This window comes from Taeniopygia guttata, chromosome 11, assembly GCF_048771995.1.
Source record: "Taeniopygia guttata chromosome 11, bTaeGut7.mat, whole genome shotgun sequence".
Classification (NCBI taxonomy): domain Eukaryota; kingdom Metazoa; phylum Chordata; class Aves; order Passeriformes; family Estrildidae; genus Taeniopygia; species Taeniopygia guttata.
In genome coordinates this window covers 15,434,785-15,450,000 of record NC_133036.1, presented here as the reverse complement: position 1 = coordinate 15,450,000, position 15,216 = coordinate 15,434,785, and the positions used below count along the sequence as shown (strand labels likewise).

The window sequence follows — 15,216 nt, the reverse complement described above, 5'->3', positions numbered from 1 at the left end:
TTTCCCAAAAGGTCTGAAGATCTGTAAGTTGACATTATTCTGCACAAATCACTCTGGTAGTGTAACTTAGACTGTCCAAATTCCCCTTGGACTGTGGCCTCTGTAACTGTGCCATCACTCACTTAACTTCACCTTATCTTTAAATAAGTTTAACCAGAAGGGACTTGTTCAACTCACCACCTCTTGAGTAATGTGAATTATTTATATGATCTTCATATGTGTTCGTTAAGCTGTATACAGTAAGCCTAAGTGTAAGTGTTTATTCTGTTCATCCATAAGTGTGTTGCCCCAAGCTTTGAACTCAGGCTAACCACAATAAAAATCTCTCTATTTTGCTGTTCTTTGATGGAAATGGACATCATTTTTTCATGTTGTACAATGGCAGCAGTGTTGTCTCAGATGGGCGCGTTACCACGGGAATGCATAAAGAGACATTTCACATGTTCAGTGTTGTCTTGCAGCTTTCCAGAGCACCTTCCCCTCCTGCTTTGCAGAGCTGAGTGTGCAGGAAGCTGTATCCCACCATGTCTTACAATATAAATATGCCACTGTAATGGCTACTGTGGAAGTGATGATTACAATAGTCCTTTCTTATCAATTCACTGCTTTGCTTGAGCAGTTATTAAGTGCTCTTTGTCTGTAAAGGAATGTTAAGCACTGAGAAATAAAAATTCAGTAAAGCAGTCCTGTTTGCTACTTCAAAGGGCCTCAGTTCAAATGGAAATAAACTAAAACAACCATGCTGAAATACATCACTGACCTGGATTCTCCAAAAAAGCCCTCCTGTTGAAATCCCCATATATTTCTAGGTGAGGCTGGAGAGCAGTGCACATAGTCTGTTTAGAGGCAAAGCTTTTGGTGGAAAACATTTACACCAGTACTGGTCTAAAATCTTTATAAGGGGATGGAAACAATAATTTTTCTAACTGACACTTCTACACTTTGGTTTTCTTTATTACTTCTGCTTTCCATTTGAAATTTGTCCAGAACAGCAGTGTTTACACATGTCCTGTTAGAAGTAATGCCAGAGGGACCTCAAAGGCATGAGTCTTGTTCCATTCTTCTTTGGTTAATTTTCCTCCAACATAAGGTATTTTAACACCTCCATAGATCATAGGATGAATAGAGTCTACAGAATCAAACATTGTGCCTCTTTAAGCATTAAGTGTGCTCAGGTTAGAACTTGCTTAATTTATGAGCTGTGAGGCAGCCATGAAACCATGGGTAGGCATATTGTTAGAACAGATTTCATTTTTCAGAGAAAAAAATGGAATTTTATTTTGGGCTTTGGGGTTTTTTTCCATGTTGACTGGTTGCTTTGGGATTTTTTTCAAAAGTGGTCCTTGCATCTTCTTTTTGTCTTTTTTTTTTTTTTTTTTTTTTTTAATTCTTGGGGGTTTCCCCACACACCCCCCTTCTTTTCTCAGGAATGTTTTATCTTTGTCTACAGTGGGCTTCCTCCTTGGCAAAGCAGCTTCCTATGTTTCATGGTTTTCTGCTCTTCTGAACTGGAACATGTTCTTGTGTGCTCTAAGAGCACATAGCTTTGGAGGATCTACAAAAGACAAGATATTTCATGCATCCTTTCTGAAGCCTATTTCTGACAGTCCCTTGAAACCAATTCAAAACTCTCCCTAATTATAATAGGACAGGTTTGTGTCTGCTTCCAGTCAATAAAGCTTTGTTCTGCCTCAGGGATTTTACTTGTACCTGATTATATAATGGAGGATAGAAGAATCAGGCAATAGTAATTTTAATCCCTGGCTGTCTTTCATTCAAATAAAATGTGCAAAGAGATTTAGTGAAAGGAAGAAATGTGAATGTTGTACTACTAGAGCAAACATTCTACAGTGAGTTCTGCTGGGTGGGACACTGATTTCCCCCTTTACTTGCTCTTTTCCAAATATTCTGGGGTTGATATTGGACAAAAAAGCAGTTTGAAATGGCAGCTCCCTCTTGTTGCAGTGCACTGCAGGCAGCCTCCAGCCCGGTGCAGCTCTGGGGGAAGGCTCAGCTCCAGCAGCAAGTGCTGCTCACACTGTCACAGAGGAGAAAAAGAACCACAAAACCAAAACACTCAGTGCTATGTTGAAGCAAGCCTGGGATTGTGATCCCCATTTTTCACATTTCACTGGGATATTCAGTCCCAGGCTTGCTTCTGTCCAAGCAGCATCAAAAAGCTGACCCATATATAATGTTTTTAACACAGCATGGTCATTTTTCTGCTGTTAACACAGATTATGTATTTTAAAATTTTGAGAGTCTTTCCAAAAATAATTAATATTATGCCATAACTTAGGAAACACACTAGAATTTTTCTTGATAAGGCTGTTCAAGAAGCCAATATCTTCACAGAGAACAATCCTAGCTCTGCATCTTGTGATGAGCACCTTGCAGAGCCTCTTGTCAGATCTGGGACCAAAAATTAAAATAAAAACTGTTATTAATTAGGGAGGAAAGGGAACTACGTTAAGATATTGAGGTTTATATTTTTCCTGTGCAGGTCTAAAAGGAATGAGGTTCTGTTGCTTACAGAGAAATTAATATGTGAAGGTACTCCACTGACAAACTGGTAACAACAGATCAACAGTGCTCCTCAAAATTCAGTTCTGTGACCCTCAGCTTAGCGTCAAGAGTGGGGAACCAGGAGTAATAAAGGACCAAATGAATCTCCTTACTTTTTCTATCTGGGTCGTCCTAATTGATCCCAGCAGAATTCCTCATGGCTGGACTACCTCAATCAACCCACCTGCATCCTCACCTGGAGGAACTTGTCTGGTTATCCAGCAGCTGGGGCAATCCCTCTGGGGAAGAAAAGGTTTCCTCTCTTACTCCTGGGAAGATTTTTAACCTCATCATTGCCATGTACATTGTACCACAAATGACAAAACAATACTTGCACCTCCCAGTACACCCTGTGTTTGTTTGTACTCAATGGTATTCCACAGCTGGATTGGATATTTTAGGTAGATAGATATTTAATTGGTTTTCTTAATGTTTCATGCACTTAGCAGTCTTTAATCTGTCTTTAATGTTTTTCTGTAAAACCTGATTAATAACAACAATGCCTTTAAGATAGATGCAGTTTTAATATACGGACCACTGAACTTACTGAACCTTTGTTGAAAAACATAAAAATATCACTCTTAAACTATATATTAAATGTTGGGGTTTGAAAATTTCTGTACATTTGTTGCTGTAGAACTTGTATATGTGTAAAATTACATGTTTCTAGGTGCAAAAACTCCTAAAGTCCTTTAATAAGTGTAGTAACTTTTGCAGGATTTTAGCCAAGTGTCTAAATCAAGAAGCACTAAAATCTCTTTAAGAGAGATCACTTGTGTACAGTTTTTACTTCCAGGTCTAGATATTTAAATTCAGTTGGCTTGTATCTAACTTGTAGATGTTTGCATTTTTCTACAAGAATTTTTTTTAATTTGAATTTTTTTATCATGTTCTGATCAAAATATTACATATTATTTAGAAGCTCTGACTGATAATGAAAGATTCTTTTATTTCTTTTCCACAGCTATACCTTTCTTCTGTATCTTCACATTCATAATAATCCAAGAGTTTTTACATCTGTGTACATATGGGAATAACATGGTGGTTATATCCTCTTTAGGTGAAAAGGAGTAACTGTGTAAACTGGTAACTGTTTTAACTTTTGGTTTTCCTCTCAGACTAATTTGAAAATGGAAAAAGTGATTTAGCACCTGAAAAAAATTTGGTGCTATAGATGTGAGCTTAGTTTCACCCCTTTCTGATTTCCTTCTTCATCTATTGCATCTATTCCTGAAATATCAGAATGCAAATGCATTAACATTCATTACATCTGCTGAGGTCAGAGCATTTGAATAATTCCAAATTAAGGATGGTAACTTATCGTGTCAGTGTAGCAGACCTCAAATGCTGACTTGTTCAGCTGTCATGGTGTAACACCATACTACAGACTGGGCTTAAATACTGAAAATTAAAGTCTGTGGTAGGGCAGCACTGAGTATTGCACTGCTCTTTTGTTCATCTTCTTTTTACTTTCATCAGCAGAGCTGTTTCAGGTGCTCACTTTTCTCTGGAGCACTGGAGCTGTTCCAGCCGCCTGTGCAGTCGCAGGGAGCTGCTGAGCATTGCCAGCAACATCCAGGGGCAGAGAGGGAAGGGAAGGGAGCAGTGCATCCTGAAGGGATCTGAGCAGTGCATCCTGAGGGAAATGGAGCAGTGCATCCCTGAAAGGATCTGAGCAGTGCATCCTGAAGGGATCTGAGCAGTGCATCCTGAAGGGAATGGAGCAGTGCATCCTGAAGGGATCTGAGGAGAGCATCCTGAGGGGAATGGAGCAGTGCATCCTGAAGAGATCTGAGCAGAGTATCCTAAAGGGAATGGAACAGTGCATCCTAAAGGGATGGCAGCAGTGCATCCTGCCACACACACGCAGCAGCTGCACTGGATGGAGTGGGGAGTGTGCAGTGCTGGCTGTGCCACCAGGATCTGCAGCCATAGTGTTCTTCCTCCAGCTGCCTGGGCACTGCTAAGATCTGCAAGTTTAATGCATCCATACAAAATGTGAATTCTTTGGCTTCTCATAGCTGCACAGCTCTCATGCCATTCCCACTCAGTTAAGGTGAAAAAAGTCCTCATATGGTTCTTATCAGCTACAGAGCATAAGATTAGTCAGAGAGAGGTACCTGTGTTTTTGTTGTTTCTGCCACTAGTTAAGCTTTAACATTTTGGTGTAAATAAGCTTTAATTTCTTTGTGGCTATGATGGATATTTAAGCAGAGTGAGAGTGGAGACCTGAGAGCAACATTCCAGTATCTGAAGGGGCCTACAGGGAAGCTGGAGAGGGACTCTCCCTCAGAAGCTGTGGTGACAGGACGAGGATTAATGGGTACAAAGTGAAAGAGGGAAAATGTAGCATAGATTAGGAAAAATTATTTTACTGTGAGCGTGGTGAGGAACAGGTTGATCAGGGAGGTAATCTCAAAAAAGGAAATACAAGGTTGACTTCATGTGTGTATAGGTGATTAACAAAGGGCAGTATAGAAGGTGGTTTGTTCTAACAAGTGGCCTCAGAAAATATTTGTAATTTTAAAACCTCAACAGCCCAATGACAAAAAATATGGTTAGTTTAAAGCATATATAACAAGTGTGTTCATGATAATTTTGTGCCCACCACAGAGCACCAAGCTGTCCTTGCTTGCCTTGTCCTAATGTCCACCAGGAATGAGACCTTCAAAGCTCCTCATGCAAATCCCACACACACTAACACCGGGAGTAGGTGCTGGGCTCTAAGTACTATACAGACACTGCTTGCCCTACATCATTTATTTTCATCCTTTCAGGATAATATATGAGAAAAATCTTTAAAAAATATTGTATTTTGCTCCAGATTTAACTTTCTAAAGGGTTTTTCATTTCCTTCACTTTTCAATATATGTTTGAAATATCCTGTCTAAAAATTACCCAGTACTGCTGGTATTTCATTCTACTCAACTATTGTTTTCATTTTGAGAGTCGTCTTTTCTTTTCTTCTGAAATAAGATCTAGACTAAATACCAAAATTCTTTCACTGCGTATTATGGCTGAGTGCACTAAAATATAAAAACCTTGATTTAAGGTTTTTTGAATTCAAAGATCGTAGGCAAGTGTTCATTTGAAGGTTCAGTGGCATTTTGAAATGAGAACATCATATATAAAGATGTCAGAGATGGAGCCTCCCACAGTGAGGTTGAAAGAAGAAGAACAGAATGAATAGAAGAGTTTTGGGGTTCCAAGGAATTTTAACATCTTGTTACTTGAGATCACTGTACATATAATTTTCCAATATTTTGTATTATAGACTTTGAATGTATTCGTTAAAATTGCTTCATGCCTGGCATCAATTTAATCTTATTCATTATCTCCCTTAAATAAAACTTTAAAAATAGCATGTTTCAGTGAGTGAGCAATTTTATGATACGTACAGATTCTTCAACATTTCTAAAGTGAACTTGTAAATGAAAACAGACTAGGAGGTAGCAGTCCCTCAGCATTTCTTGAGCTTGGTATTATATGAATTCAAGTAGTTATAATTTTTTATGAAATGTATAATTTATCATTTGCATCATAATTCATCCCAGATTTTCATAATCCTGCAATTAATGCTCTTGCTACCTAAACAATGCTGACTTTCATAGTCTAATGACAATTATTGTGATATTGTTTTTTGAAATATATGGTCAGTACTTTGTCTTTGGTAATACAAAGAGGGGGATAGAACTGTGGCAGAACTGAGGTAGGGCTGGGATTTGCACCAGTGTAAGAATTTCTATATTTGGTTTAGCAGCTACCTTGATCCAGTGATGGAACTGAGGTAATCAATGACCTCATCAGCATTTCATCTTAAAATCTGTTCAGCATCAACATTTCATCTTAAAATTTGTGTCCATTTCTATTTTTCATTTCTGTGACACAGCTGTAATCTGGTTCTAAGTAACAGACATTAAATGATATTAAATGCCTGATTATATTCTTCAATATCTCAACTTTTTTAAAAGTCCCATTAAAACATGTACCATATGCTTTCTATCTTTATACCAGGGGTTTAAAACTGTAAAACTTGTGACCTTTAAAAGTAGAAAGCAACTTACATGGCATTTCTAGATATCTAATTTAGGTAAATATTACGTAAATGTAAAAAATCTTAGAGCTGGTTATCATATAATGCTATATCTAAAACACCTATTGAAAGTACCAAATAAATAAATACATGCACTTATTTAAGAAAAAAATACATCCATCATTCACTATGTAACCCTTCTTGTATTTGAAAGAGCTTATAAAATAATTAGTTAAACTCAAGATTCCTCCCTTCCTACAGTGAAATGAAGTGCTCCAGATAATTTACATCACCGTTTCTATTTCCTGTGCTTTGGGATTGGGTCCTAGTGCTTGAGAGAAACCTTCTGTTCTAGATACACCAGAATACCACTCCATATCTATTGCAAGACAGTGCTGGGAGCTGAATGGAGAAGCAAAAAAAAAAGGAAGGGGGTCTAAGAAAATAGAACTGCCTTCCATTTTCTTTCATGTCTGCTGGGAAAAACAGAGATGGTATTCTGTGAAGGATCTAGTCAGAATTTCCTTCTGTGAAACACTGGAAGCAGTACTTCCAGTACTTCTAGTACTTCCTAGAAAGTAATTATGTTGTGTCATGCCAAAGAGATTTTAAGAACAGGTTCAGTAATGTCTGTCTTTGTGAGGAGTAGAGATGAGTTCCTCTCCCCTGGCAAGTGGTTGGAGGTGGAGGTCCTTAGAAATAATGGCCCTTTTGGCACAGGGAGAAATCTGCTGTCTGGTAATATCTGAGAAATTTTGAGAGTTGGTATTAATCAGACAGTTCAAAAGTATTTGGGAAGCCTCGCTCTGGCTGATCCTTCCAGCTCCCCATTTCTGCTACGTTCTGATGCCTGCCTGGCTGCTTCAAATGCAGCCAGTTTACAGTGCCACTTGTGTGAGAGATCAACCATACAGAGATCTTTCTCCTTTCTTCCTTGCCCTTTCCTTTTTCCTCTTTCCCCTTTCCCCTTTCCTCCTCCTTTCCTGATGGAAGCAGGGGTTGGACAGAAGGGCTCTTTGCTTTCTCAGGTAAAAGGTGGGTCACCAAAAGAGTAACCTTCCTTCCAGCTCACTGGGAAACACCACAGCGTCTGGCTGGCCTCTGAGGAGAGTTCTCTCATCCAGGGATGTCCCATGGCTTGGGAAGAGGTTGATCCCAGCAAATGGAACAGGCAGGGCAGGGCCCATTCCCTCTGCCAGGGGAGGAAAACCTCTGCTCTGCAGGAGGAGGAGCTGTGCAGGGACCCCTCTGTAGCTCTGCACCATGTCAGACCCAAGGAAAGAAAGGAGAAAATAGGAGTTTCCTATTTTCAGTGGAAAATTCTGACAGAAAAATAAAAAAAATAATAAGATGCAAAAGAGAAATACAATCTGAAATAGTGGTAATTGACTGAAATTGTTACTGAGTGGTTTAGTCTCAGAGAAGCCCACAAAAACTCACACCTGGGCACGAAAGGCTGAGATAACCCCTCACATCAGTGCCAAGCTAATGAAAACATGCAACCTTTCCAAACTGGTAACATTTCAAAACCTTCTCCTGTCTTGAACTGTACTTTATTCCTTCTCCTCCACTAGTTTCTGAAATGAGTTTTTCTTGTTATCATAAGCAGCTTTGCCAGTTCTTACTATTTTATCATGAACTTCGAGGTATTTGATGCTTTATTTAAACCCTCAGCTCCTGCAAATGCAAAAAGAATTTTTTTTAAAGGTAAAACAAAACTTTCTAGGTCTCATGACTATGTAGGAAGCTTGAAAGTGTGATCCCAAAAATATACCTTAAGACTTAATTCCTCAACATTCAGAAGTCATCATGTGAATATAATGAACATAAGTATGCTGGGGGTTTCAAATTCTTGTTCCTTCATTTTTTTTCCCTAGTCTCATGGATATTTCATCTGTTTTCCAATTGACGATCTGTCAAAGTTTGGAGCAGTGCATGTACTGAATGAAGGTTATAATATTTTTACTAGAGATTCAAGCCCTGGTGCAGAAAGGAGACAGAGACTTCTCCCTGGAAATGAATGGTAAGTCATTTGGCATCTCATGGCTGTGTCTCTCTAGTATATCAAGCGAAAAAAAAGAGAAGCCAGAAAGGAAACTAAAAGCCATATACCAATTGCTTCTTAAAACTTGCCATTTGCTTTATATGCCCTACAGTACTTTCTACTTAGACCATGTGGTAGGACCTCCTGTGCTTGGCAAGAACTTGATAAGAAGTTTATTTGATGTTTTAAAATATTTGGATTATTTGATAACTGAAAAGCATTAATATTTTTTGCAGGAGTATGAAAATTCGTAACAGAATAATTTGCCAGGATTGAATTTACATATTGATTCTCACAAAAAGTCTTTTGCCTTTATTATATTTTTCTTTTCCAACTTGCCTTTGTGACCTGGCCCATTCCTGAAAACTCTGTTGCTATGTTTGATGAGGACAGGAACAGAACCCAGATTTTCTGATTTCCTTTAAGCAAGTTCATTTTCTGTCCCTTTTCCTCATGAAAATAACTTTGAAGATCCTTACTAAAACTAATTGAGAAGGTTGAAAGCTTGCCTCAGATTTTTCCCCCTCCTAAAGCTTATTGAGAAGCCTCCTAGGATTGGGCTTTAGGGTCTGTGGGCTGCTCAAATCGAAGGCCAAATCCTCAGAGGTGCTGAGCAGCTCCAGCTACACACTTGGCTTCTTGTTAGTAGTGGCTTCCAGCAACATCTGCAGCTCCTACAGGGATCAGGACTTAGTGGCTCTTTGCAGGTCCCAGCAGGCATTCATTCAGGCTGATGCATTTTTATGGCTCAGTTTCACTTGCAGTAGGATGTTTTCAAAAGCCTGTCTTGTGTGCAGTAGCTTGCAGATTGTTAAAGATCCTTCTGCAGCTGAGTGTTGTGAAGAATCAGGGTCTTACAGCTAAAACTTCAGTTCTGTTTGCAGTCTCTATTTGATAGTTCCCATGCTCGGACAGGAATGTATTTTGGGGAACCTTAAGCCTAAATTATTTGCCAGTTTGCTGTCTCCTCTCCAGCAGTAAACACAGTTTCACTTGGTGTTGCTGACAGTATGATCCAGGAGCCCTCTCCTGTGCTTCTCACAATCACCTCTCTAAATGCTTTAGCTGTTACAGTCTCAATGTCTTGAATTTATGCGCTGAGAAAAGTGGACTCCTAAAATTATGAATGTTGCTTTCAGTCTGCTTAGCATGTCATTTTACTGCCACAGACAGGACTTTCCTCTTTCCTTCAGATGATTTCTGCTGAGAAGCTTGATTCCAGTTTCTATTTTCTGATCCACATCCAAATATTCTCCTATTTCTATCTTCTTCATCTACTGAAGTCCATAAAAAGTTGCTAAAGCCAAGGATAAATGTAGCAAATACAGCCATGACAACCCTGTGATAGGCTGTTTCTGGTCACACACTAGTATAAACTGGTAGTAACTGGTAATATCAATAATTACCCAAACTTACATCAAGCAGAAGCAACATGCCATTTGTTACATAGAAAAAGTGATTTGAATACTAATAGGATAATATATTAGATTTATATCATGATTTTTGTGAACATAACTCAAAGTTCTCTAAGCTGAATCATTAACTCTGGTTTACAGATGAAGACAAAGTTTAAGTGAGCTGCCCAGGTTTGTGCTGCAAGTAAGTGGTTCAGCTCAGAACAGTCCAGTGAATTGTCTGGAGAGCTCTTTTGGCTCCCTTATTATTTACCTTAGAAGTCTTCAAACAGTGAAATGAAAGAGAAGAGGACATGAGAGAAATTAAACCATATAAAGACAACTAGTCAGCCAACTCTTCCTTCTCAAAAACACAAAATAAAAGTTTCATTCAATACCAGCAAACACAGATGTCACCAATTAAATGCAAAAGTAGAAACAGACAATTCAGGCCTTTTGTTGTTGTTTTTAAAAGTGGTTTTTCTATTGAAGCCCTACACATCCATAGGATGCAGATCAGACTAACAATACGCACTTCCAACTTCTAGTCTTTCTTTGTGATAGCACTCAGTTCTGTGTTTGGCAAGGAAAATCTTAAATACAAATAAAAATAAGAGTACCGAATGACAAATTCCAACACCAAAAAATTGTATAAACCAGAAAATAATTTTCCATATCTCAGTTTCCAATAATGGTTGTGCATGTAAAGAAATAAACAAGCTAAGAAATATTTCCACTCATTTGCAATGATACGTGACACTCAAGTGTCAAGTCTTTTCAAAATATTAAGAGATAATTAGGCTATTTTTTTGTGTAAGATCTTCATATGGTTATTTCATTTCCCTCCTTGAAAATCTCTCCAAGTGCTCTCGTGTGTGACTTAGAAAAGCAGCATGCACAGGTTTTTCCAGGCTTTCTCTGCAAAGAGCTGGGCCTGAATGCAAAGAGCAACTGAAAATGCAGCAGTGTTGGCTATTGCTGTGCAGAGTTTGTGGGCTTGAGCTCTGAACTGGAAGCTGAACTTTGCTGCAGGCATGGAGTCTCCATGAAGAGCACATGGGGAGAAGATGCTTCACAGGAGCTCTGGATCTCCCTGGCACATGGAGTCACCTGGAGGAGTCTGAGGGCACCCAGGAAAGAACTGAGGTGAGGGGTGTGTTGTGCTGACTCTGCTGGGCTGGTGATCCAAAGGGAAATTTATGGGGTGGGCTTGTAAATGTTATTTTTCTGTGAAATTTGTCCCACAGCACAGCAAGACTTTGAGCTTCTTACTTGGGTAAATGATATAAATCTGATCCTGGGGAAGGGGCACAGCCTTGGGGCATTCAGATCTAATGAAACACACACAGCACACATGTGGCAAAGCATGGCATAAAACATCCATTCACACATTCTACCTCTTGGCTGGCATTGTGGAAGTGCTCACTCAGGGTCATCCTTCCTTTCCAAAAATAAACCTGGGACTGATTATAGATAGCTTTGCATCAGAATCATGTGAAACTCGTGGGTTTGAGTTCAGAGGAAACGTGGGAGGTTCTTGTTATGATTTTAAGTTCACTCGAATTTGAAACTCAGGATGAGACTTAGGGAGAGGAGGACTGAACACAGATGGATCCTCAGGAAAGAATACATTCAAACCGACCCTCATGAAATGCAATGTCTTAAGAAGAAATCCTCACTCAAAACATTAAAACAAATCAAAACACATTACTATCTCTTAAGATCTGACTCTTAATGCTACCAAACATCCCTTTTTCCATTCTAGGCAATATCATTTTTAGGAAAAAAAAAACAAAACAGAAAAGAAAATGCGGAATATGTTGCCCAATGCAACATATCCCCACAGCAGCTCTAAAAAGCAGGTGGAAAGTATATTTTAATTAATTTATAAACAAAAGATTATTTCCTGCACTGCCAGCAAAAATCCTGTTTGCCGACAAGGTTCTGGCTTCAAACATTATCAGCAACTGGCAGGATGAGTCCTTTTATGTAAATGAATTCATTATTATTAATTTCTGCTGGTGCTGAACGATTTATGAACTGCTTTTCGAATATGGAAAAGTGGTTCATGAATCAGAGGGGAAAAAATGTTCAAAAAGTCCTGGGTCGATAAATAACAGTAGTCATTCATGAATCCCGCCCATGGTGTCTTTTATCTTCAGTAGGGAGAAGATCAAAATGATAAAATAGTAATGTGCCAACAAAAAAGGATTGAATGGGCAGAGACTGGTAACATTGTCCTCTCCGAGCCTTAATGGGCAGGGATGAATGGTGACAGACTATCCTTCACCAGCAGGCAGCCACAGACTTATTTCCCCAAGGTGAAGTGCTCCTTTTCCCTGCCACACAGAGCCACGATAAGAGGGAGCTGCTGAGCAGGACCCCATGTGTGCCCCTGCCCCACAAACCTGCACAAGCTGTGGCCAAGGGATGGGGCTTTGCTTCTCAAGGAATACCCTGTCTTGGTTTTGAAAGACAAGTGTCTGCTAAGGAAGGCAGGAGCCTCCCTTGAAATGGAAAATGCAAACCCCCTCCCTCCGAAATTAACAGTTTCTCAGGCAAAGATATGGGAGCAGGAATAACAGGGAAGAAAATACAAAATAAAACAAACAATGCAAAGAGTCAGAACACGCGCTGGCAGGCTGTAGGTCAGGGAGGTGGCAGCAGTCCCATCCCATGGTGGCTCAGCCCTCCTGCAGTGCCAGCTGTGCTTCTGCTGGAGCAGGGATCCTGCACAAGGGGGGAGTTTTCCTCTGGAGCTCCAGGGCTGGGGGAGATGGGCCTGGGCTTCCTCTAACGATTCCCTGGGAAAGGGCTGCTCCTCTGGGAATCCTGTGGATTCAGTGGAAAAGGGATCCAGTGGAAAAGGCTGTTGTGGTGTTCCAAAGTCAGATTGTATCCAGGTAGGAATGCTTGGCTCCTCTCCTGGGCGGAGCATCTCCCCATGGGGTGATGGAATTTTCTCAGCCGTGCAGGGACACTCAGTGGCCATGAACAGCAGAGATCTCCTGGAGGGAGGATGGGCTGTGGGAGAGATAAAGGGACAGAAGATAACTGCCCAATGGACAGAAGATAACTGCATCACCTCCAATAGATAGGAATAGAATGCTCACCTCCATTTCCAACCTAAGACAACCCCCTACCCTGGACATTGGAATTGCCATCACCCCAGCAGCCTGCTGCTTCCCCCACATCTCTTACACCTTTTCCTGAGAGTTCTTTTGGAGCTGGCATGGCACCCAACTCTTCTCTGAAAGGGAGTCCAGCACCTGTGGGATTGTAAAGACTCTCATTCTGTGACAAAGAGAGATGACAAGTACTTGATGGAAAGTGAGAAATCTGGCAGCTGTTCGCTCCTGTTCTCAGAGCGCACCACCAGCCCTCAGCAGACTAGGAGCCTTCAGGATAGCACAGTGTGTACAACAATTGACATCAGCCTCGCTCAATGGAGAGAGCTTTTCATCTGCATTTGAAGAAATCAGGCTGAAATTCAAAGTATTGTGGTACCTGGAGTGAGTTGTGGTCATAGAAATGGTATTTTCTCCTTTAGAATCTTCTCTGATATGAAGGTCACCACAGAGAAATGGGCCAAATTTATCCCCAATGTAATTTCATTACAATCACAAAATTCTGCCCAGAATGAATTTAGCCCATTATTATTTCAATGTTAAATACAGGGCACGTCTTATAAAAACAGAGTAGAGAAGGCTATAATAAAAATCTCTTTTCTAAGTATCCTGTCTTTCTAGAGCTTTGATATACAAAGAAACTACAGCTACATATTGTGATTGCTTGGCTTAGAATTTCAAATCCTTTTCAGGTATTAGTCAAAACATCCTGTGAGGTATGAGGCATTAGCACTAAAGGTGAGGTAAATGAAGGAAAAGCTACCACTAGGTCTTGAAAGGATTTTGGCAGACTCAGTAGTCAATCTAGAATAACTGTTGACTTTTCCTGTGGAACCAATAGTCAAAAGTATCTTCCAGCAGAGGAAAATAAAATGTCAGACTGTGGCCAGTTTTTAGCCTTGTTCTTATGTATAATTTGACCATTTTCTTAGTTTCAGATTGCCACAGGACAAAATCTTGTGATTCTTAGCTCAGCAATGAAGTTTTAATCACCCCAATATACATCTTTCCACGACATATATTTTTCTGTCCACCAAAGACATAATGGCTGCTCCTTTTATGGGAAACCAGGATTTAATCCAGTAAGTCTGTGCGAATCAATATTCTTGTGAAATGACACCATGTTGAAGTTATTTTATGTTATGTTGATGGTTAGCTAATTTTGTAATGGAGACATTTCTTCTAGAAGCAGACATAGTATAATTTAGTGGTAAAAACGTCAATCACGAGGGGTTGAACACTTATGTCAGGGCAGGAAGAGGGCAGATTTATTGATGGAAATGTATCTATATACTCTTTGTGGCACTCTGACCTGAAATATCCATTTTGGTTATAATTTTGTTTTGTGAAAATGACATCAACTGCAATCACTAATGTAAAAGTGACACTGGAATGCTTTGTTCCAGAGGCCTGATTTAAAAGTCTTGCTGCTGTTTGTTATAGTAACAGCTTCTCAACAGCAAGGAATTGAGGTACTCATTTAACTGCTCCTTTTCTCTTTCTGTAGGAAACCACACTGTTCTTTTTTTTATTTCCCTACTGTTTAATATTGTTTAAATAATAAATATATAGCTTGTTTCACAATGACATTGAGGTAACCAAGAGAAAGGAGGCAGGTGCTCTGGCTGGTACTATATGTGGATGTATTTTTGTATGTCTTTTATTCCTAATGTTAGTTAACCACCCACCCAACGCCATAAAAAACATCAATAAGAATGGGTAGAAGAGGATGGAATAAAATAAGTACAGAGGTTCAGAAAAGAATGTGGCAAGAAAGGAGGAAAAGAAAAAGCACAGTGCAGAATACAGGGAACATAGGAATGTCTCTTTTGTGACTTCAGTGGTTTTTGTTGTTTTTGATTTACAAAACTCTCAATTAATTGGACTCTTTTTTGCAGATTTACAATGATGTAGCTAAAAAAATAGAATCTGGCCAACCTTTAGCTTAGAGGATAGGAAAAATTCACTAGGAGCAATGTGAATTTTACGGAGAAGCTGTGCTATCTGGTGAAGTGCTGGTTATTGTCTATTTTCTACTGCACTATCCTCCCC

At 39.6% G+C, this 15,216-nt stretch overlaps 1 long non-coding RNA gene across 2 annotated transcripts in view; it reads left to right on the top strand.

Moving 5' to 3' along the window:
• LOC115496820 (uncharacterized) overlaps positions 1-15,216 on the top strand; it is a 53,729-nt gene that overhangs the window by 37,729 nt on the left and 784 nt on the right. For both annotated transcript variants that reach the window (XR_004369002.3, XR_005981635.2), the window contains exons 3-5: positions 8,476-8,621; positions 11,069-11,182; positions 14,097-14,246. This is a non-coding gene — a long non-coding RNA (uncharacterized lncRNA). The remainder of the gene's footprint in view (positions 1-8,475; positions 8,622-11,068; positions 11,183-14,096; positions 14,247-15,216) is intronic.